This window comes from Myxine glutinosa, chromosome 4, assembly GCF_964187855.1.
Source record: "Myxine glutinosa chromosome 4, kmMyxGlut1.1, whole genome shotgun sequence".
NCBI lineage: Eukaryota > Metazoa > Chordata > Myxini > Myxiniformes > Myxinidae > Myxine > Myxine glutinosa.
The window spans coordinates 131,249,104-131,270,538 of record NC_136264.1 but is presented as its reverse complement, the minus strand read 5'-3'; the positions used below and the strand labels follow the sequence as shown (position 1 = coordinate 131,270,538).

Sequence of the window (21,435 nt, the reverse complement as noted above, 5' to 3'; positions counted from 1 at the left end):
ACAATCAATATTTGTCCTTTTTAAAATTTAATTATATCAACCTTTTTACAATCAATATTTGTCCTTTTTATCATTTAATTCCATCAACCTTTTTACAATCAATAATATTTGTCCTTTTTATTATTTAATTCCATCAACCCTTTTACAATCAATAATATATGTCCTTTTTATTATTTCATTCCATCAACCTTTTTACAATCTATCTATATATTGTTACAGACACGACTTTGATGTTAAGGTGGGCCGAGCGGAATGGCCGTCGTGTCCGCACAAATTACCCGATTGTACCCGAACGTTGACGAAGCCGCGCCACGCTGGCTCAATAAGGAAAAAGAAGACACACGGCTGGATTATAATGACAGACACCAATGTTTCGATTCTCAATTATATTCGTACGGAAAAGGTTAGATTACAGGGGCTAGAGGTATATCACAGGAAGACAGGCACTTAGACACACTCTTATATTAACCCCGGACAGACGACAGGTAAACGGGACAACGGCTGACTCACACGGGGTTTGATGGCTAGGAAAGGCAGATAGCGATGGCTCAAGGTGCACTCTTGGCTCAAAGCAGGGTACAGTCCGGTCCAAAGATGCGGGGAGGTCACAGCGCTCGGAGGGGACGTTCTTTCTCAGGCGGGCCTTTCTCTCTCAGCGATCGCAGGCAACGTTCTTTCTCAGGCGGGGCGCATCTGACTCAGCGCTCGCAGGTACCTCTTTCTCCGGCTGGGGGCGCATCTGACTCAGCGCTCGCAGGTACCTCTTTCTCCAGCTGGGGGCACATCTCCCTTACTTCCGGTAAGTCGCCACGTATATCCGGCGGGGAGTGACACGCCCTCGGCTCGCTAGCGCCGCCCCAGATGGAATCGGTCCGCCCTTCTGATTGGGTGCGGGGGGTTACCAGGCTCCGCCCTTGAGGAGGAGCTGACAGCCAGCCCCTCCGTGGTAACCCCGTGGAGCGCGTGGTCAATGGCGCTAATCGAGCCGGTGTGAGGACGCATCCTCCCCCGCGCCGCCGCCATCTCCTCTGTTGTTGTTGTAATTGTTGGGGAAGAAGATGGAAGGAGGTATGGGAAAGGTCCTAAACTCACTACTGATGCCATATAATCACATTCTGGTGCAACGAAGAGTCAGAATTAATGGAAACGAGTCCTTAACTGACATAGATTAAGAATAACTAGCAAGATGTCCGAAAGTTGTCTACGTGTGGTGCGGTGGACCTGGGCACGACATTTAATGGGGGAATAAGGGGAAGGTCGGCTCTACTGAGTGTTATTTACATGCAATGGGACTAGGGAATGGGGGATTGGGGAAAGTTGGGGAGTATTGGAGAAATAGGGGAATATTTACAAGCGGATATGGAGGCCAAATTCCATATTCGCAACATTGCACCCTTCTCTACCCTCGGGGCGTCCCGACCCGATAAATTTTTACCTACTTTAGTGTGGCACGCAATGTAGTTCCCTCTACTATTAACTCTACCCTGAGTGCGACAGTTTTACAGATATTCACAAATGAGTAAATATGTCCCCCTGCGACGTTGCACCCTTCTCCTCACAGAAACACACCCACAGGATAACCGAATCCGGAAAGAATTCTCAAACTACACATACAGCCGGTAGGGAGCATTATTTACAAGACTACGCTGCTATTTACACTACGATCCAGGACCTGTTTTTGGAGGAACACATGCAGATGTTATGCATAGAGAGAGCGCGCTTGCCAACATCGATACACCAACCCACGAGTGCTCTGTGGCCGACGGCCTTTAATAACGTGCAGAGCACCCTTCCCGAGCATCAAAAGCACCACCCCACCACCAATCGGTGCAGTCACTATTGTTCATTGGAATAAAAATAAATTCGACAACCCCTAACCCTGCAGGTGTCTCTTGCTCTTCTTGTGGTGCACTTGGTGTTAACTAAAAGTGGTTCACCTGTATGGCATAGGTGCCACGTTGACCCATAGGTCCATCCCCGGGTGGTGCTTGGCCGCAAACGAACTGCGGTCCATTGTGGGTGGCCACAAACATTGCGGTCCATATGGTGTATCGATCCCGGCAGCAAACAGCGAAAGTGCAGGCCCACAACTGCGCAGCCAGCACCTCTCTCTCCTCTCTCTCTACCCCAAAGCCAGATCCTCGGAGGTGGGAGACAAAAGAAGCAGACAAGTGAGTAAGTTGGTAAGGGCGCAAAAGTGCACGCAATGTAAGGTGATGCACACTGGGGGCACATGGGAACCAGGTGAGACAGGTACGTTCCTATCGTACGCCCCCCCCCCCCACCAGGTAACCTACATGGCCCCTCCCTTACCCCTTACTGTATCCACAAAACACAACACTACCCATAAACATCTACTTTACAAATCAACAAACATCCCTACTGTCTTCCCCGTTCCTCCCATAAACCAAATTCGTCTTCTCTCCCTCCTAACCAATCAAATTTGCCATTTTCAACTCTCATCAAAATTTGCCATCTCCAACTGCACATCAAAATTTGCCATTACCAATTCATCATCAGTCCCTCCTAGGGAGGGAGAGATGGAATCACCCCAATGTCTCATCCACGTCGTGATGCGTCTCACAAATCCACAGCAATCTCATTTCCTGCTACAAACCAAAGAAAACACAGGTGTGGAGTCATCATCATCACCACAGGTAAGTGGCTGCGTATGGTGCGACAGGTTCATTAATCCTAACTATTTCCTCAATGACTTTAACAACTTTACACTACCCGGGGTCTTTCTCCGGCCAAACCATTGGCCCTCTTACACTATGGGTTCTAAAAACCAATTCCCATTGGCCAAACTGTGGTGCTCTTCAATTTGGGGTCTCACTCCCCCGATTCATCTCCCGGTGCCCTCGCACAATTTCTGGGCTGCGACGTGTACCTCTCCCAGTGGGTCTACCCACCTGCACACCTCCACCACTGCAGTTGCCTCCGAGCTTACCTGCTCCTTACCCTAACCTAACTACCAGGGGAAGGCCCTCTGGCACTCTCCCCACTCGGTGCCCTCTCTGGCACTGGGCTACCCGGGTCCATCCTCCGGATCCTCGGGCCCCATCCACAACTACCGGCTCCCAGAGCCCACCTGCGGCCTCACCTGGCCGACATCCTCACAGTGGTGGAGTGCCCAACCAACTACACACACTAACAGGCTACACGCCCAGCCATTTCCACAACACTAATGCACCCATTCACAACACCATTCTGCAACCGCACCACAAATGCCAATATCCAACCACAATTTACCTGTACCCTCTACCTAACACTTACACTACCCGCCCCGGGTACTCGTGAAAGGGGTCCACTCTTCCCCCATCCACACCTTCGCACCATGCACACCACTCCGTACCACTTACTCCAACTCTCTCCACACACCTGTACTTGCACACCTGTGCTCTCCCACCTGGTGCCACCTGCACCCTTCTCTCCCCAAGCGCATTCGCGCTGATCCACAACACTCACTACTCATACACTGCTCCACACACCTGTCCAGTTGCACACCTGTGCAATCACACCTGTTCAATTCTCACACACACAGCATCATCTCAGCTAACTACTCCCTTCTGAAACTTGCGCTTCCCAGTCGTCCCTTTAAACTATTGCGCTCCCTCGTCATTATCATCCACACTAAACTACCTGCGTCCCCACTACAGGTATCAGTCACTTACTAAACTTAACGTCACCTAATGTCATCTTCGCTAGATCCCTACACACACTATAACCTAACCCACCCGGGCTAGTTTTCACTGCCATACACCCCATACTCTAGTGCTCCTTTGCCCCCACCATGGGAAGGGTGGCAGGGATGCCATCCCACCACATCGGGGGTCTCTCACTACCAATTTTGCACATCAAATTTCAACAAATTAAAAATTTGCCAATCACTGCCCATCATCTGCCAATCACTACTGCCAATCCCTTGCCAATCATCAAATTTTGTTTTTCTCTAATTTTGGGGCCAAAACACTAACCTCATCACCCAGTCGACTCACTAATACCTCTCGGTGCGCCAATTCCTGTCCAAAGCCCGGCTTCGTAAAGCCAAGCCATGGATGCTGGTTGTTTTGTGCCGGCGGCTGGATGCGTCCGGCATTCGGGGCAGGGACGGGGGCTTACCCGGGCCGAGATCCCACGCACCACCTCGGCGTGGAGCCATCCCATGGCTCGATCTCGGCCTGCCGGAATGCCTCACCAAAAAGTGGTCGCCATGACGACCCTTTCTATCGGGCTGCCCGCTCCGCCTAGTGGAGCACGGACGCGGCCGTTCAAAGCGAGGCCCAGCACGCACCGAGGGCCCGACTCGGCTATAAGTCGTTCTAAACTCTACCCCGGTTATCGTCGATGCCTCACCTGGATGCTTACACCCCGCAGCCGGTTCCTTGCTCACACATCCAGCCGTTTCCATGCTCCTCGTACCTTTCCGTACACACCCAGGTACTCTCATTCCACTCACCGACTTGGTCACACACCTGACCACCGAACACTTTGGCACACATTCGTTGGTCGCACACCTCACCAATACACCGCTTCGCGCCCCCTCCTCGGTCACCTCCTCTGTGACAATCACAGGTGTGCCCTCATTCGCACACCCAACCACGTGCCTCACCACCAACTCCAGCGTGCATTCCCACTCACGCTCTACCATTCCAGGTGTGCATCCTTCCATCCCAGGTGTCCATCCTCGCTCACCTGTCACAACTAACTCACGCTCCATGTCACTCTCACTACTTTCACCTCCATTCCTGACAGCGCACTCACCCTTACTCTTGACAGCGCACTCTTTCCCCATGCACCTGTCCGTCACACACCTTTCTCGCGCACACTCTCCCGTCACACCCTCTGTAACACTCACCACAGGTGTGCATTCTTCCTTGCCTTTGACAGCGCACTCTTTCCCCATGCACCCATCCGTCACACACCTTTCTCGCGCACACCTTTCTCGCGCACACTCTCCCGTCACACCCTCTGTAACACTTACCACACCGCGCTTCCATGTGCTCCCTCGCACACGCGCTACGACCGACTCACTCTCGCCAGCACCCTCACTCCTTGGCACGCACTTTTTTCTCACACACCCCAGAGTCGGACTTTCTCGCACACCTCCTTTTTCGCACACCAGACCTGTCGCACACTTCACAAACGGCCTCTCACGAACACCCGGGTCCATCTCGACCCCCAAGCTCCTTAAATTCCCTGGCGCATCATACGCACGACCATATTGGTCACCACTTACACCGGGTCCTCTTCCTCTTCGCTTCTCCTCCATCACCTGCGAATCCCTCATCCGGTTAATGAGCACATCATCACGATCCAAACACAGACTTTGGACCAATTCTTTTATCTCCTCTTTTATCTCTTTCTTATCCCCTCTCCGTCGCTTCTTAATTTCGCTCATCCCTTCTTCCACTTCTTCTAATTTGTGCTTCACCTCTTTTATTCCCCGGTACGTCTCCTCAAGCTCATCCTCTAAGGCTACCTTGACCGTTTCCAGGTGCGTCCTCACCTGCCGGTCCTTCGTCTCCATTACCTCTATCACCTCGTCCAACCTCGTTGTCAGTCCCTCACGTACCATCTGACATTCCCTCTTTGTCGCTATCAAGTCGTTTTTTATGTCGTTTTGTGTCGCTTTCAACCCTCCTAATACCGCAGTGTTCCTTTGAACCTGCTCCGTTAGTCCTTTTTGTCCCTCCGTCAGCTGTTCCACCTCCTGCGTCAGGACCTCTATGCCCCCTTGTAACTTTACAGTCCCCTTTCTCACCTCCTTCTCCATGTGCTCCTTACAGTGCCTCACCTCCTCGCGCACTCCTCCGACCTCCTCACTCACACCTCTTCTGATCTCTTCTCCCATCACTTGCATCTCCTGCCCAGATGCCACCCTCATCTGCTCCATTTCCTCCCTGTGAGCATCCAATTTCGTTTCTACCCCCATTCTGACCCCCTCTATCTGCTGCCCCATTTGTTTAACTTCCCTTTCCGCTTGGTCCCTCATGTCCCTCAATTTGCCTTCCATACTGTTTTCTAACCCCTCTAACCCTTTTTTGCATCCCTTCCATTTGATTCTCCTGGGCAGCCATTCTATTTTCTACCCCCATTAACCCCTCCTGTATTTCCCCTAATCTATTGTCTAATTTCCCAAATTTCTCGTCTAATCCCTCTATTCTACTCCCTAACCCCCCGATCTGCGCCCCCATGTCCTCCCTCAATTTCTCGCTATTGGACCCCATTTGGCCCTCCAATCGCTCACCCTGAGCATCCATCCGGTTCCCCATTCTGTTTGCCATTTCTTCATTATTCTGGGCCATAAGGGCCTTCATTTGTATCCAAAACGAGTTCAAATCCATCGGGGGCGCTGCCACGGTTGCCGGCGCGGTGACCAGCGAGGCGCCATTTTGCGTGCTTGCTACCCTCGCTGTTTCGCTCTCCTCACGTGTCTCAATTTGGTCCTGGACCGACCCTGCTTCACTCTCCCCTACCGGACCCCAGCCGTCTTGATCCGCCATAGCGCGACTTGCAAAATTCGAGTTTCGTAAAACAAATCCAAATTTTTTTTTTTTTCGTTATAATTTCGGCGAGCGCAGTAACCGCGGGACCGCGCTCCGGATCGATTTTGTCGAGCGCCGTACGCGCTCCGGCTCGATTTTCCCTCCCAAAATTTGGGCCTAACTAATTTAGTCCCGGGTCCGAATCTCACTCCTCGACACCAATTGTTACAGACACGACTTTGATGTTAAGGTGGGCCGAGCGGAATGGCCGTCGTGTCCGCACAAATTACCCGATTGTACCCGAACGTTGACGAAGCCGCGCCACGCTGGCTCAATAAGGAAAAAGAAGACACACGGCTGGATTATAATGACAGACACCAATGTTTCGATTCTCAATTATATTCGTACGGAAAAGGTTAGATTACAGGGGCTAGAGGTATATCACAGGAAGACAGGCACTTAGACACACTCTTATATTAACCCCGGACAGACGACAGGTAAACGGGACAACGGCTGACTCACACGGGGTTTGATGGCTAGGAAAGGCAGATAGCGATGGCTCAAGGTGCACTCTTGGCTCAAAGCAGGGTACAGTCCGGTCCAAAGATGCGGGGAGGTCACAGCGCTCGGAGGGGACGTTCTTTCTCAGGCGGGCCTTTCTCTCTCAGCGATCGCAGGCAACGTTCTTTCTCAGGCGGGGCGCATCTGACTCAGCGCTCGCAGGTACCTCTTTCTCCGGCTGGGGGCGCATCTGACTCAGCGCTCGCAGGTACCTCTTTCTCCAGCTGGGGGCGCATCTCCCTTACTTCCGGTAAGTCGCCACGTATATCCGGCGGGGAGTGACACGCCCTCGGCTCGCTAGCGCCGCCCCAGATGGAATCGGTCCGCCCTTCTGATTGGGTGCGGGGGGTTACCAGGCTCCGCCCTTGAGGAGGAGCTGACAGCCAGCCCCTCCGTGGTAACCCCGTGGAGCGCGTGGTCAATGGCGCTAATCGAGCCGGTGTGAGGACGCATCCTCCCCTGCGCCGCCGCCATCTCCTCTGTTGTTGTTGTAATTGTTGGGGAAGAAGATGGAAGGAGGTATGGGAAAGGTCCTAAACTCACTACTGATGCCATATAATCACATCTGGTGCAACGAAGAGTCAGAATTAATGGAAACGAGTCCTTAACTGACATAGATTAAGAATAACTAGCAAGATGTCCGAAAGTTGTCTACGTGTGGTGCGGTGGACCTGGGCACGACATTTAATGGGGGAATAAGGGGAAGGTCGGCTCTACTGAGTGTTATTTACATGCAATGGGACTAGGGAATGGGGGATTGGGGAAAGTTGGGGAGTATTGGAGAAATAGGGGAATATTTACAAGCGGATATGGAGGCCAAATTCCATATTCGCAACAATATAATACTAGTACCCGACAGGTTTCCATCAATTTCAAGCAGAACGGCTTGTCCGATCAAATCCATTTTTGCAGAGTGTGTTGGGGTTGGGTCGAGGAAGGTTCATGGACGCGCTGCGATTTTCAATATGGCCGCCACGGCAGCCATCTTGAAATTGGTTTCCGTCAATTTCGAGCAGAACGGCTTGTCAGATGAAATACATTTGTGCAGTGTCTGTTGGGGTTGAGTAGAGGAAGGTTCCTTTCGAAAATGGGCACGCGGCGATTTTCAATATGGCCGCCACGGCAGCCCTCTTGAAATTGGTTTCCGTCAATTTCGAGCAGAACGGCTTGTCCGATCAAATCCATTTGTGCAGTGTGTGTTGTGGCTGAGTAGAGGAAGGTTCCTTTCGAAAATGGGCACGCGGTGATTTTCAATATGGCCGCCACGGCAGCCATCTTGAAATTGGTTTCCGTCAATTTCAAGCAGAACGGCTTGTCCGATCAAATCCATTTTTGCAGAGTGTGTTGGGGTTGGGTCTAGGAAGGTTCATGGCCGCGCTGCGATTTTCAATATGGCCGCCACGGCAGCCATCTTGAAATTGGTTTCCGTCAATTTCGAGCAGAACGGCTTGTCAGATTAAATCCATTTGTGCAGTGTGTGTTGGGGTTGAGTAGAGGAAGGTTCATTTCGAAAATGGGCACGCGGCGAATTTCAATATGGCCGCCACGGCAGCCATCTTGAAATTGGTTTCCGTCAATTTCGAGCAGAACGGCTTGTCAGATGAAATCCATTTGTGCAGTGTGTGTTGGGGTTGAGTAGAGGAAGGTTCCTTTCGAAAATGGGCACGCGGCGATTTTCAATATGGCCGCCACGGCAGCCATCTTGAAATTGGTTTCCATCAATTTCGAGCAGAACGGCTTGTCCGATCAAATCCATTTGTGCAGTGTGTGTTAGGGTTGAGTAGAGGAAGGTTCCTTTCGAAAATGGGCACGCGGTGATTTTCAATATGGCCGCCACGGCAGCCATCTTGAAATTGGTTTCCGTCAATTTCAAGCAGAACGGCTTGTCCGATCAAATCCATTTTTGCAGTGTTTGTTGGGGTTGGGTCGAGGAAGGTTCATGGACGCGCTGCGATTTTCAATATGGCCGCCACGGCAGCCATCTTGAAATTGGTTTCCGTCAATTTCGAGGAGAACGGCTTGTCAGATTAAATCCATTTGTGCAGTGTGTGTTGGGGTTGAGTAGAGGAAGGTTCCTTTCGAAAATGGGCACGCGGCGATTTTCATTATGGCCGCCACGACAGCCATCTTGAAATTGGTTTCCGTCAATTTCGAGCAGAACGGCTTGTCCGATCAAATCCATTTGTGCAGTGTGTGTTGGGGTTGAGTAGAGGAAGGTTCCTTTCGAAAATGGGCACGCGGTGATTTTAAATATGGCCGCCACGACAGCCATCTTGAAATTGGTTTCCACCATGCATGGGCTGAGGGGTTACGCCCGCTTTGCGGTGCTATTTATTATTATTTAATTCCGTCAACCTTTTTACAATCAATAATATTTGTCTTTTTTATTATTGAATTCCATCAACCTTTTTGCATTCAATATTTGTCCTTTTTATTATTTAATTCCATCAACCTTTTTACAATCAATATTTGTCCTTTTAATTATTTAATTCCATCAACCTTTTTACAATCAATAATATTTGCCCTTTTTATTATTTAATTCCATCAACCTTTTTGCAATCAATAATATTTGTCTTTTTTATTATTGAATTCCATCAACCTTTTTACAATCAATATTTGTCCTTTTTATTATTTAATTCCATCAACCTTTTTACAATCAATATTTGTCCTTTTTGTTTAATTCCATCAACCTTTTTACAATCAATAATATTTGCCCTTTTTATTATTTAATTCCATCAACCTTTTTACAATCAATAATATTTGTCTTTTTTATCATTGAATTCCATCAACCTTTTTACAATCAATATTTGTCCTTTTTATTATTTAATTCCATCAACCTTTTTACAATCAATATTTGTCCTTTTTGTTTAATTCCATCAACCTTTTTACAATCAATATTTGTCCTTTTTGTTTAATTCCATCAACCTTTTTACAATAAATAATATTTGCCCTTTTTATTATTTAATTCCATCAACCTTTTTACAATCAATAATATTTGTCTTTTTTATCATTGAATTCAATCAACCTTTTTACAATCAATAATATTTGTCTTTTTTATTATTGAATTCCATCAACCTTTTTACAATCAATATTTGTCGTTTTTATTATTTAATTCCATCAACCTTTTTACAATCAATATTTGTCTTTTTTATTATTGAATTCAATCAACCTTTTTACAATCAATATTTGTCGTTTTTATTATTTAATTCCATTAACCTTTTTGCAATAGTCATCGCAAGAAAGGTTTGAACGGGCACGGAGAGGCTTCAGCACACATTCGAAGAGGAGGAGCCGGAGAAGAAGAAGAAAGAGAAAGAGGAGGAGAAGGATAAGGAATCGGAGGAGAATAATCATAAGTGGGAAGAATATTAAAGAGACAAGGAACCCACAAACAACTATACAACTTCCCTTGACCCTCAACGGAGTTTTGAAATTTAAATATTCCTCCAAGTGGAAAATAAACACCTGCAACTTTTCATCTAAGAATCTTTTTTTTGTTTCCCAGGTCCCCCCCAAAGGGGGTGCACCGTTCCCGGAGATACTGCAATACCGGGTCGATGCGTGGAGCGGACGGAGCAAGCCCCTGATCCAACTCCCGATACCAAAAATCCATTTAATAGACGAGTCCCGCATTGCGGGACATATCAGCTATTAAACTGATAAGAACAGATACTACACTTGATCTTAGCCAAAAGGCAGAGAAGCGATAACTTAAAAAATTTAAAGTGGCCTTTTCCATGAGGATCACCTTTATCATTGAGCGGCGCCAATTCACAGAAAATCGAAATTACCTCGAAATGGCCGCCGTTCGGTGCCGACATTGCAGCTGTGAATGTTCGTCCATATCCTGGTATTAAACAATCATGATGTGATGTGTATATTTTGTTCATCTTGGTAGAAATACAGGATTTATCGTGTGGAGAACAACAGGAAGAGAGGAATCGAGTTTAGCGTAATGACGTCATGACGTTCTGGGAGGGAGGAAATGACGCTCGGGGAGGGAGGAAATGACGCTCTGGGAGGGAGGAAATGACGTTCGCGGCACACACTCCACACGTACGCCACAAGTACGCCACACACACTCCACTCGTACGCCACAAGTACGCCACACACACTCCACAAGTACGCCACACGTATGCCACACACACTTCACACGTACGCCACAAGTACGCCACACACACTCCACACGTACACCACACGTACGCCACACACACTTCACACCTACACCACAGGTGAACCGTCGTCCTGAAGGCCGGCCGTGAGTGCGGCCTTCATGGAGCGGTGAAACCACTCGCACAACCCGTTGGCTTGGGGGTGGTAGGCCGTGATGCGGTGCAGCGTGACCCCCAACGAGCGGGCGACCGTGCCCCAAAGTTCGGACGTGAACTGTGGGCCGCGGTCGGACGAGATGTCCGCCGGTGCGCCGAAGCGCGCGACCCAGGTGGCGATGAACGCCTGCGCCACGTCGGCGGTGGTGGTGGAGGTGAGGGGCATGGCCTCCGGCCACCTGGTGGTCCCGTCCACCATGGTGAGCAGGTGGGTGAACCCCCGCGATGGGGGCGGGGGACCCACCAGGTCCACGTGGACGTGGTCGAAACGCCGTGCAGGCACGGTGAAAGGTGCTAGCGGGGCCTGGGTGTGGCGGTGGACCTTGGCCCGCTGGCAGGCCGTGCAGGCGTTGGCCCAGTCGCGGACGTTCCGTCGAAGGCCGTGCCAGACGAAACGCGCCGACACCAGCTTCTGAGAAGCTTTCCGGCCCGGGTGAGAAAGGCCGTGGATGGAGGCGAAGATGCGGCGCTGCCAGGAAACGGGCACGATGGGGCGAGGCTGGCCCTGGGAGACGTCGCAGAGCAGGACGGTGCCCGCGAAGGGGATGTCGGCCAGGCGGAGGCCCGTGTCCGCCGCCCGGAGGGCCTGCACCGAGGTGTCGGTGGTCTGGTCGGCCGCCATGAGCGCGAAGTCCACGCCGAGGTGGACCGCGTTCACGCTGGCCTGAGAAAGACAGTCGGCCACGGCGTTGTCTTTGCCGGCGACGTGCCGGATGTCCGTGGTGAATTCCGACACGGCGGAGAGGTGGCGCTGCTGGCGGGCCGACCACGGCTCCGTGACTTTGGCCATTGCGTAGACCAACGGCTTGTGGTCGACGAAAGCCGTGAACGGGCGGCCCTCCAGGAGGTGTCGGAAATGGCGAACGGCCAGGAATAGACCGAGCAGCTCGCGGTCGAACGTGCTGTATTTTAACTCGTTTGGCCGGAGCTGCCGGCTGAAAAAAGCGAGTGGCTGCCAAATCCCGTCCACCCATTGTTCATGGACGGCGCCCACCGCGTAGTTGGAGGCGTCCGTAGTGAGGGCGATGGGCGCGTTGAGCACCGGGTGTGCCAGCAGCGTTGCGTCGGCGAGGGCCCGTTTTGCGCTCACGAAGGCCGCGTCCATGGCCGCGGACCAAACGATGTCATGCTTGGCCAGCTTGCCCCGGAGGGCCTCGTAAAGGGGCCGCATGAGCTGAGCAGCGCGGGGCACGAATCGGTGATAAAAATTCACCATGCCGAGCAACTCTTGTAGGGCCTTGATGGAACGGGGACGCGGGACCGTGGTGATGGCCTCGACCTTGGTCGGCAGTGGCACGGCCCCGGTCTTGGTGATGCGGTGGCCCAAAAAGTCAACGGTCGTCGTGCCGAAGTGGCATTTGGCCGGGTTGACAATTAAGCCGTGCTCGCTGAGGCGACCGAACAGTGTTCGGAGGTGGAGGAGGTGCTCGGCGCGGGGCGTGCTGGTGACGAGGATGTCGTCCAGATAGACGAAAAGAAATGGCAGGTCGCGCAGCACGCCGTCCATTAAGCGCTGGAACGCCTGGGCCGCGTTCCTGAGGCCAAACGGCATCCTCAAAAATTCGAACAGGCCGAACGGCGTGATGACGGCCGTCTTCGGGACGTCAGCCGCCCCGGACAGGTACCTGGTGGTATCCCCGTATCAGGTCAATTTTGGAAAATATGACCCGTCCCGCCAAACGGGCGGAAAAGTCCTGGATGTGCGGGATCGGGTACCTGTCGGGGGTGGTAGCGTCGTTGAGGCGGCGGTAGTCGCCACACGGGCGCCATCCGCCCCCCGGCTTTGGCACGATGTGCAGTGGTGAGGCCCACGCGCTATTGGAGCGCCGCACGATGCCGAGGTGCTCCAACGCGTCAAACTCGGCCTTTGCCACGGCGAGCTTGGCCGGGTCGAGGCGGCGGGCCCTGGCGTAGACCGGCGGGCCTGTAGTGGGTATGTGGTGCTCGATCCCATGCCGCACTGCGACGGCCGAAAACGTCGGCCGCGTGAGGGCCGGGAATTCCACGAGCAGGCGAGCGAACTCGTTCGCCGTCGGGAGGGCGCACACCAGTTTGGTCGGCGCGGAGCTGCTCATCGTGCACGCCAGGGAGCTGAAGGTCTCGGCGTTGACAAGGCGACGACGTTTGACGTCGACCAGCAGCCCGTGCGCGCAGAGGAAGTCGGCGCCCAGCAAAGCCATGGGGACGCAGGCGGTCACAAAGGTCCACTGAAAGCGCTGGCTGCCGAAGCAGAGGGTGACGTCGCGCGGTCCGAAAGTGCGTATGGCCGAGCCATTAGCAGCGACCAAAGAGGGGCCGCAAATGGCGTCCCGCCTGTCCTGCTCGGAGGCGGGTATGACGCTCAGTTGGGCGCCGGTGTCACAAAGGAAACGCCGCCCAGACGCTTTGTCCCAAATAAAAAGCAAGTTGCCCGAGTGGCCATGGCTGGGAATGAACGCCGCCCGGCCGTTTCCCGACTTGCCGAAAGTGCACGGGGGTCGGCACGTCCGAGCCTGTGTCCGAACCTGGCATGGTAATAACACCACGCCTGGTCAGGTGGAGGCCCCGGCCGTCGTGTCGGAAGCGGTCGGCGCGGCGTGGCAGCCGCCAGTTGCACCGGCAGTTCGGCCTCCAACCGCGCAGGGCGCTCGGGCGTCGTGGGCGTCGCCTCAGACGGCGGCAGGCTCCAGTTAGCCGCGCCGATGTGTTGGCCCGCCGAGGAGATCTTATCGGCTTCCCTGGCAAGGGCGCGGGGATCGGTGATCGACGTGCCAGCCAGGGCGAGGCGTACCGGGTGAGGCAGCTGGCGAAGGAACAGCTCGCGGAACAGAAAATCCGGAGAGTGCTCACCGAGCAACGAGAGCATATAGTCCATGTGCTCGGACGGGCGCGTGTCGCCGAGCTCGGGCAGGTCGAGCAGGCGCCGTGCGCGTGCCGCCGATGAGAGGGCGAAAGCGTCGAGGAGGAGCGTCTTCAGCGCGTCATACTTGTCGGCAGCCGGCGGGTGCTCGAGGAGGCTCAGGGCGCGGGCCGCGGTGGCGGAACCGAGCACTGCCACGACGTGGTGGAAGCGGGTGTCGTCCGCGGTGATGCCTCGCAGGGCGAACTGGGAGTCCGCCTGGGCGAACCAAACAGCTGCGTGAGCCTCCCAGAAGGTAGGCAGTTTAAGAGTCACTGCCGTGTCCATGTCGGTAGGTCACCAGTGAAGGAGCTGCGCTGCAACGCGAGTCGAAAGAATTGACGCGACCAAAGACGGAATTCGTCCGAGTTGCTTTATTCAAACAAAACAGCTCAGGTATTCTGAAAAGCCCGTTTATCGGGCAGCAATATATTGTTGCGGATATGAGGATTGCATTTTTTTGATTGTGTGTATTGTATTGTGGTAAATTGTTGTGTAACATTGGTTGGATATGGCCCCTCCTGCCTCCAGAGTTGTGTAAAGGTAAAAAGGGCGTCCCGGTAGTTAATTCCATGAAACACCACATTGCAGGACACTATAAGACCCTTGTTCAGTAGCTTATATCTTATTATGTGTTTTAGAGTAAGGCCTTGTCTTCCAGTAGCATGACACTCCATTGCACCAAGTAAAAGAGATAGATTCCCTTCATTCCCATTCCCAAAAACCTCCATTTCCCCTTTCGTCATTGCCAAGCCTCGATTGCCAATTACATCCCCTCCAATTGCCGCCATTGACCACGAGGCAGGGTTGGGGAAGAAAGGCGGGTCCCCACCTCGTCATAGAGGGGAGGAGTGAGTCAGCCCCACTCAACCAACCACGAACAAGGGGTTGGACTTGGAGAGGGTGTGGAAAGGAACAGCAAGGAGGTTCGCAAAGGTTGAGGGGCGGGGCCTATATAACCCGCAGCGGGACGTTCCCTAAAGAGAGAAGTGAGAGGCAGGGAATACGAGCTGAGCTGCGTGGAGAGGTACACGACAAAGAAAGGGTCCAAGAGAGAGCTGGGTTGGGAGGTCCAAGAGAGAGAAAGAAGATACACCAGAGATACGGCAGATGAGTCCAGCCCCGTTTCAACCAGCCGCGTGAAGCCCTGACGGGGCAGCGAGTGACCGTGCCGGCGTGCGCTGTAAAGCCGAATACAAGGAGCTGCCGGCGTGCGCTGTAAAGCCGAATACAAGGAGCTGCCGGCTCCCCGCTTCCCGCCCGGAGTGGACCCGCTCGCTGTGCCCTGTGATCCCACCTGCTCATCCCTCCAAACGATTCCTACCCTTCCATCCATTTGCGTATGTGAGTTTGTTTTGTTCGTGCTGTCCTGGGTAGTAAACTAAGTCCGTATAAGCTAGTAATTTTCACTGTGTCACCTGCGTTTTCATGTCACCTGTAAATAATCGTGACTGCTCTTTTTGCTTATGTGTGTGTAAATAATAAACCCCGTTACTCTTCTGTACGTCTTCTTCTTCTTCCTCTTTGCATTCGTCGTCTTAGTCTTTTCCACATTGAATATCTGTGGCGCGATACGGCCAACGTTTGGGTGAATCGGGTTTAGTCGGGGAACAACTGTTCGGCCGCGGTGCCTTCGCTCGGCAAACAACATCCTTATCCGCGGACCGTAACAATATATACACATTTATGCCGGGGCGTTTGCCCGGGAAAACCGAGACCGGGCATGCCCGGGTGTCAAGGGCGAGTCCTGGAAAGGCGAGTCTGGACATGCCCGGGCGTCCTGGCCGCGGCCTGGCAAGTCGAGGCTGGGCGTGCCCGGGCGCTCTGGGCGAGCCCTGGAAAGGTGAGAGCGGGCATGCCCGGACGCTCTGGGCTAGCCCTGGAAAGGCGAGTCTGGACATGCCCGGGCGTCCTGGACGCGGCCTGGCAAGTCGAGGCTGGGCGTGCCCGGGCGCTCTGGGCGAGCCCTGGAAAGGTGAGAGCGGGCATGCCCGGGAAAGACGAGACCGGGCATGCTCGGGAGGTTCGGGCGTGCCCGGGAACAGCGAGTCCGGGCATGGCCAGGAGAGGCGCGTCTGGGCTCGTCCGGACGAGCCCGGCATGGCGATCGCGCCCTGGCCGCGTCCTGGCAGGTGCAAGGCGATTGTGTACATTCAGCGGGAACCGCTACAGTTGTACCATTTTTCCTTTCATTTCGGTTCTTTTTCTTTCTCCGTAACAGACAACAGTGCCCAAAGCAATGACGATTTAGCTTAGGAAATTTGAGTATATGATGAGAACTATTTCGAGCAGTATATGCTTACGCGTGATTCGGTTGTTTTGCACCAACCTCGTTCCCGGCGTCGCAGACGTGTCGAGTGCGCTGGTAAGATGTCCTGTGTCGAGGGCGCTGATTGGCTGATTCGGTTCTCCGACGGCCACGAGATTTCTAAAAAAATAATTTTTTTTTTTTTTTTTTTTTTTTGTTTTGTATACAAGATCGAGGCTCGTGAAAGAGCGAACATTAATCACACAGAAAGACAAACAGACACATAAAACAAATAACATCGGGAGCGGTAGACAAGATGGGGAGAGAGGGGGAAGGACACAAACACAACATTTGAGAGCAGGGACGGAGAGACATGGAGACATCGAGAGATCTGTGGGAGGGAGAGGGCTTTGGGGGGGAGGCATGTGAAGGGGTGGGGGGGGGGTGGGAGAGGTATAAACATATGGACACTGCCAGGATTTCCAGGAAAGAAGTTGGAATTTCAAACAAGGTGGATCTGGGGTGAATTAGTGGGGGTAGAAAAGATCAAGGTTTTGGATGGGGGAAGATAAGAGATGGTGGTGAACAGCTGTTTTAAAGACCTGGAGGGAGGAGAGGGATTGAAGGGAGTGTGGGAGTTTGTTCCAGAGGCGGGAGAAAAGAGGAATGAAAGAGTGAAGGTGAGCAGAGAGCCGAGATTTCGGCAGTTTAACCATCAGAGGGTTGCTGGCAGATCTTGTGCGACCTGTAGGAATATTTGGGGGACAGAGCACAGAGAGAGCTGGGGGAGCAAGGCCGGAGAGGAGTCGGTAGAAGACAGAAAGACCACCTACCTGCCTGCGGTGAGTGAGTGAAAGGCCCTCAGAGATAGCTTCATCGCGGGAGATTCCAATGATTTTGAAAGCTTTGGATTCAACAGCGTGAAGCCGAGCCAGGTCTTTTATATTTTTCGTCAATGTGAGAATATTTGACGCCGTTTTCACCGTCCGAAACGCGTAATAAGCTTGTAAAAAAATATTTTTTCAAATGCTCGAATCTCATTGGTCCTGGTGTTTGGTGACGATTTTCGTTGAAGATAACGAGGTTGGTCTTAACGTATTTTAATTACTAATGAGAGGTTTCATTAGATTGTGAATCAAAGAACGACGGGTGAAACAAACTCCTATTGAACTTTTTTGCAATTGTTTTATGCAAACTTCCGCATCCGGTCGATGGCGCCCACCATCGAGCGCTTTCATTTTAGAAATATTTTTGCAAATGCTCGACTCTCATTGGGTCCGGTGTTTTGTGACGCGTTTTGTTGAAGATAACCAGGCCCGTGCGGGCCGATGTTGGTCTTAAATTATTTTATTAATACATCGGAGGTGCATAAGATTGTGAATCAAACGACGACGGGTGAAAGAAACTCCGAATGAACGTTTTAAATTTGTTATGCATACTTCCGCCTCCGCAAGATGGCTGCGCCCACTGCGCTTCAGATTCTCGAGCCAAGGCATAATCAGGTTTTCAACATAATACGTACTCGTTTATTGACAACACCGGCTTCGCCGGCTATTATTGTAACTTATTATTGGAATCAAAATGCAGTATTTGTAAATTGACTAATCCGCCTGTGGCTGCGGAAGTCTTTTTGGAATAAACGGATTATCATTATATTATTATTATAATGCAGTGGTATTGTTTTCATAATAATAATAATAATAATGGTTAATACTAATAATATAGTAAATATAATCGTAACACTGCAATCAATCCCTTTGTCGTTATTGCAGAGTGTCTAGATTGAAGCGGTGTATGGTTGGTTCATTGTTGACTCGAAACAGAATAAACCATGGTCTCAATGTAAAAAATAATTTAATACTTACATTATTTGCGACCTGGTAATGGTATCCCCACCCAGGTGATACTCTCTTCAACTAAAGTATCAAACAAACCCGGCTACACCGATGTTCGACTTTCGGTCTTGTTTTGTGTGTACAGTCCCACAAGGCTGCGAGTTGCGTCATTGTCCGTGGTGTGTCTGTGCTGCTGATGTTCCCTGTAGGTTGGGGCAGGAATTTCAGGAACGTGCAACGGTTCCCGCGCTATGGGCGGGGCTTCAATTGGGAGGCCCACATCAAAAAGGCAAAATATCAAAAATTGAAGGCTTTTAAATTTTAGATGATTCAAACAACATCCGTTAAATCATATCACACGCAAATCATCAAAATCTAAACAGTATTTGTAGAATTTCAACAAAACCTACATCACTGTTCATATCGGTAAATATTATTCCATCGTGTTTGGAAAAACTGGAATAATGGAAAAATTGGAAAAAAAATTGGAAAAACAATATAGCCTAGTTTACTCCAGGGGGTGTCGATTACCCACCCAAAATTTCGTTGCGATCGGTTCAGCCGTTTTTGCGGTACCTGGGAAGCAGACTACGGATTTTTATGTTAAGAAAATAGGCCTTTTATGTTTTGAAAAGCGGGATTTTTTTTTTTTTATGTGAAAAAATCCCGAAATATTTTTTTCCCCCGTTTTATTCATTTTTTATTATTACCAAGTTTTTCAGAAATCAGTCAAAAAAAGAACAAAAATGGTAAGCTTTTTCCTGCACAACATTAAGCACTCTGGGCTAGTAAACAGGTAAAAAATGACGTTCAGGTACCTTTATTGCAACCGCATTGTTTGATAAGTAGAGGACTAGAAGAAATTGACAAGACCCTTTTAGGAACGGTTAAAGTAGGTGTTTGAAATCATTATCTTGGTAATGTTCTCCTTGGTGAGGCGGTGTCGGCGGTCGGTGAGGACGTTTCTGTAGACGGAGAAGGACCTTTCCACGTCGACGCTGACGATGGGGCAGTACCTCAAGAGGGGGATGTCAGCAAGCTTGACTCCAGCCGGCACACCAACCTCAGATCCGTGCTGATCTCCATCCAGGATCAAAGCCACTGTCCTCAGCACACCAATGTCGGGATTGCGCTGCAGCACCGCCTTGAACTTGGTGAGCAGGATCTCCTTACGGCAGCCTCGGATCTTTTCGAGCTCCTCCTTGGCCTGATCAAGGAGCTGGAAGGCCTTGGCCAGCTCCATGCCGGCCTCCTCCAGTTGCTTAAGGATCTTCGGGATGAACGACACGTGGGCATTTAAGAAGACCAAACTGAGCTTGATGTCCGCCTTTCCGAACAGGTCCTTGGCACTCCGGATTGCCATCGCGTCGTCATCGTTCAGCTGGTCCACAATGTCCTTGACGGCCTCGAAGTGCTCGGCGTAAAACACCGCGGCGTTGATCCACGTCCCCCACCGAGTCAGAATGGGCTCCGGGGGGAGAGAAAGATTGGGCTGCTGCTCCTTCCAAAAGACAACACGCGACGGGGCTTTGACGAACACCTTCTTCGTCGTGGCAATCAGGTCATTGACGTCCTTGAACATTTCTCGGACTGTCTCGCAGACACGGTGGAGCGCGTGGGCAACGCAAGTCACATGCAGCAAGTCCGGGAAGAGTTCCTTCAGGGCATGGCCGGCCTTGATCATATAGGCCGTGGCGTCGCTGACGAGGACCTTGAGGCACTCCGGCTTGAAATCAGGCCAAAGATAGCGCAGCGTGTCATTGACTGCACGCACGATCTCCCCGGAGTTGGTCTTCTCCAGAAACATGCACTGGACGAGGTGGGGACGAAAGTACCCCTCCTTGGACAAGCGTCCCGCGATGATGTTGGCCACATATCGACCTGCCGAATCGGTCGTCTCGTCGACGGACAGCCAGATGGGCTGCTGTCCGAGGTCGGCACGGATCCCCGCCAAGGCCTCGTCGTAGCACTTGTCGAGGTAGTGCTTTCGAATCCAGCTTTCATCGGGGATCTGGAGAGTGATGTGCTTCTCCAGGAACGACCAGAGGGCAGGGTTTTCCAATTTCGACCATGGGATGCCAGCGGCCAGCATGGCCTGGCACAGCTCCTGAGCCACGACGTCGCACTTGTGCCTCTTTCCGCCACCAAAGTCCTCCATGGTGGCTTGCGTGACCGTCCTCTTCTTCTTCAAGGCCAAGTTGCTCTTGTGGAGGTCTCCTCGGACATGTTGGGCCAGCTCAGACTTCTGCTTCGCCCGGAAAGTCTTTTCACAAGCTCGACAGAAAGCCGTGTCACTCGACACGTACTTGAAGGTGGCCCCATCGCCGCCAGCGTTGAATTCCTTCAGCCACTTGTCACGAAGAGCAGCACTCATCTTGATAGGAGACTTGTTCACACTTTGTGTACACTCTCTCACTGTAGTACACCGCCTCACTGCTGTACACGCTGGGGACGCAACGCACGCAAGTGGACGCAACGTTTTGTTTTTGAGATCGATCGCAGTTAAAAATTTCGATCGCAGTTACAAATTTCGATCGGTTTAAAATTTCGAAAAATTCCCTAATTCTTTTTAGTGTTGCCAGACATTTTCGACCAAAAAGGGCATTTTATTTTATTTTTCCCGAAAAAGGGCGAAATTCTTTTTTTCTCCGAAAATAGCAAAATAATTTTTTTGCGCGCAAAAAAGCCGTTTTATGTGAAAAAATATTTTTTCTTTTTTCACATAAAAATCCGATGTGCACTGGGAACAGACAGACAGACATTTGGTGAATTATAGTAAGAATATGGCCAGGGTACTCACCTCTTCTTCACAAAGAACACCATGGGGGTTTCTCTTCTTCACAAAGAACACCATGGGGGTCTTTAACGTCCAGAAATTGTCAGCAGACAACATGGCCGTTGAACGTCTATCCGAGGGAAGGCGCACTGCTGAATCGCCTTACCTGTGAAATTGTTTGTAGTTGGGTCAGGATGCGATGTGAGTGTGCATACCTTTCGAGTCTGGACCATCCTGCAAGTGCCTATAGATTTGTATAGAAATTTCTGGGTGTCCCATGTAAGCCTTGTTACAATCAATATTTGTCCTTTTTATTATTTA

The 21,435-nt window shown here is 51.4% G+C and overlaps 1 long non-coding RNA gene and 1 other non-coding gene across 2 annotated transcripts; both read right to left on the bottom strand.

Annotated features, from left to right (window-relative positions):
* Positions 1-6,871: 6,871 nt before the first annotated feature.
* LOC144891808 (uncharacterized) lies at positions 6,872-7,586 on the bottom strand. The gene is made up of 2 exons (XR_013623191.1): positions 7,262-7,586; positions 6,872-7,215 (listed from the first exon to the last, which is right to left on the bottom strand). It is a non-coding gene; the product is annotated as an uncharacterized LOC144891808 (long non-coding RNA).
* Positions 7,587-10,565: 2,979 nt separating this feature from the next.
* LOC144891892 (U2 spliceosomal RNA) lies at positions 10,566-10,757 on the bottom strand. The gene has a single exon (XR_013623303.1). It is a non-coding gene; the product is annotated as a U2 spliceosomal RNA (small nuclear RNA).
* Between the last annotated feature and the right edge of the window lie 10,678 nt (positions 10,758-21,435).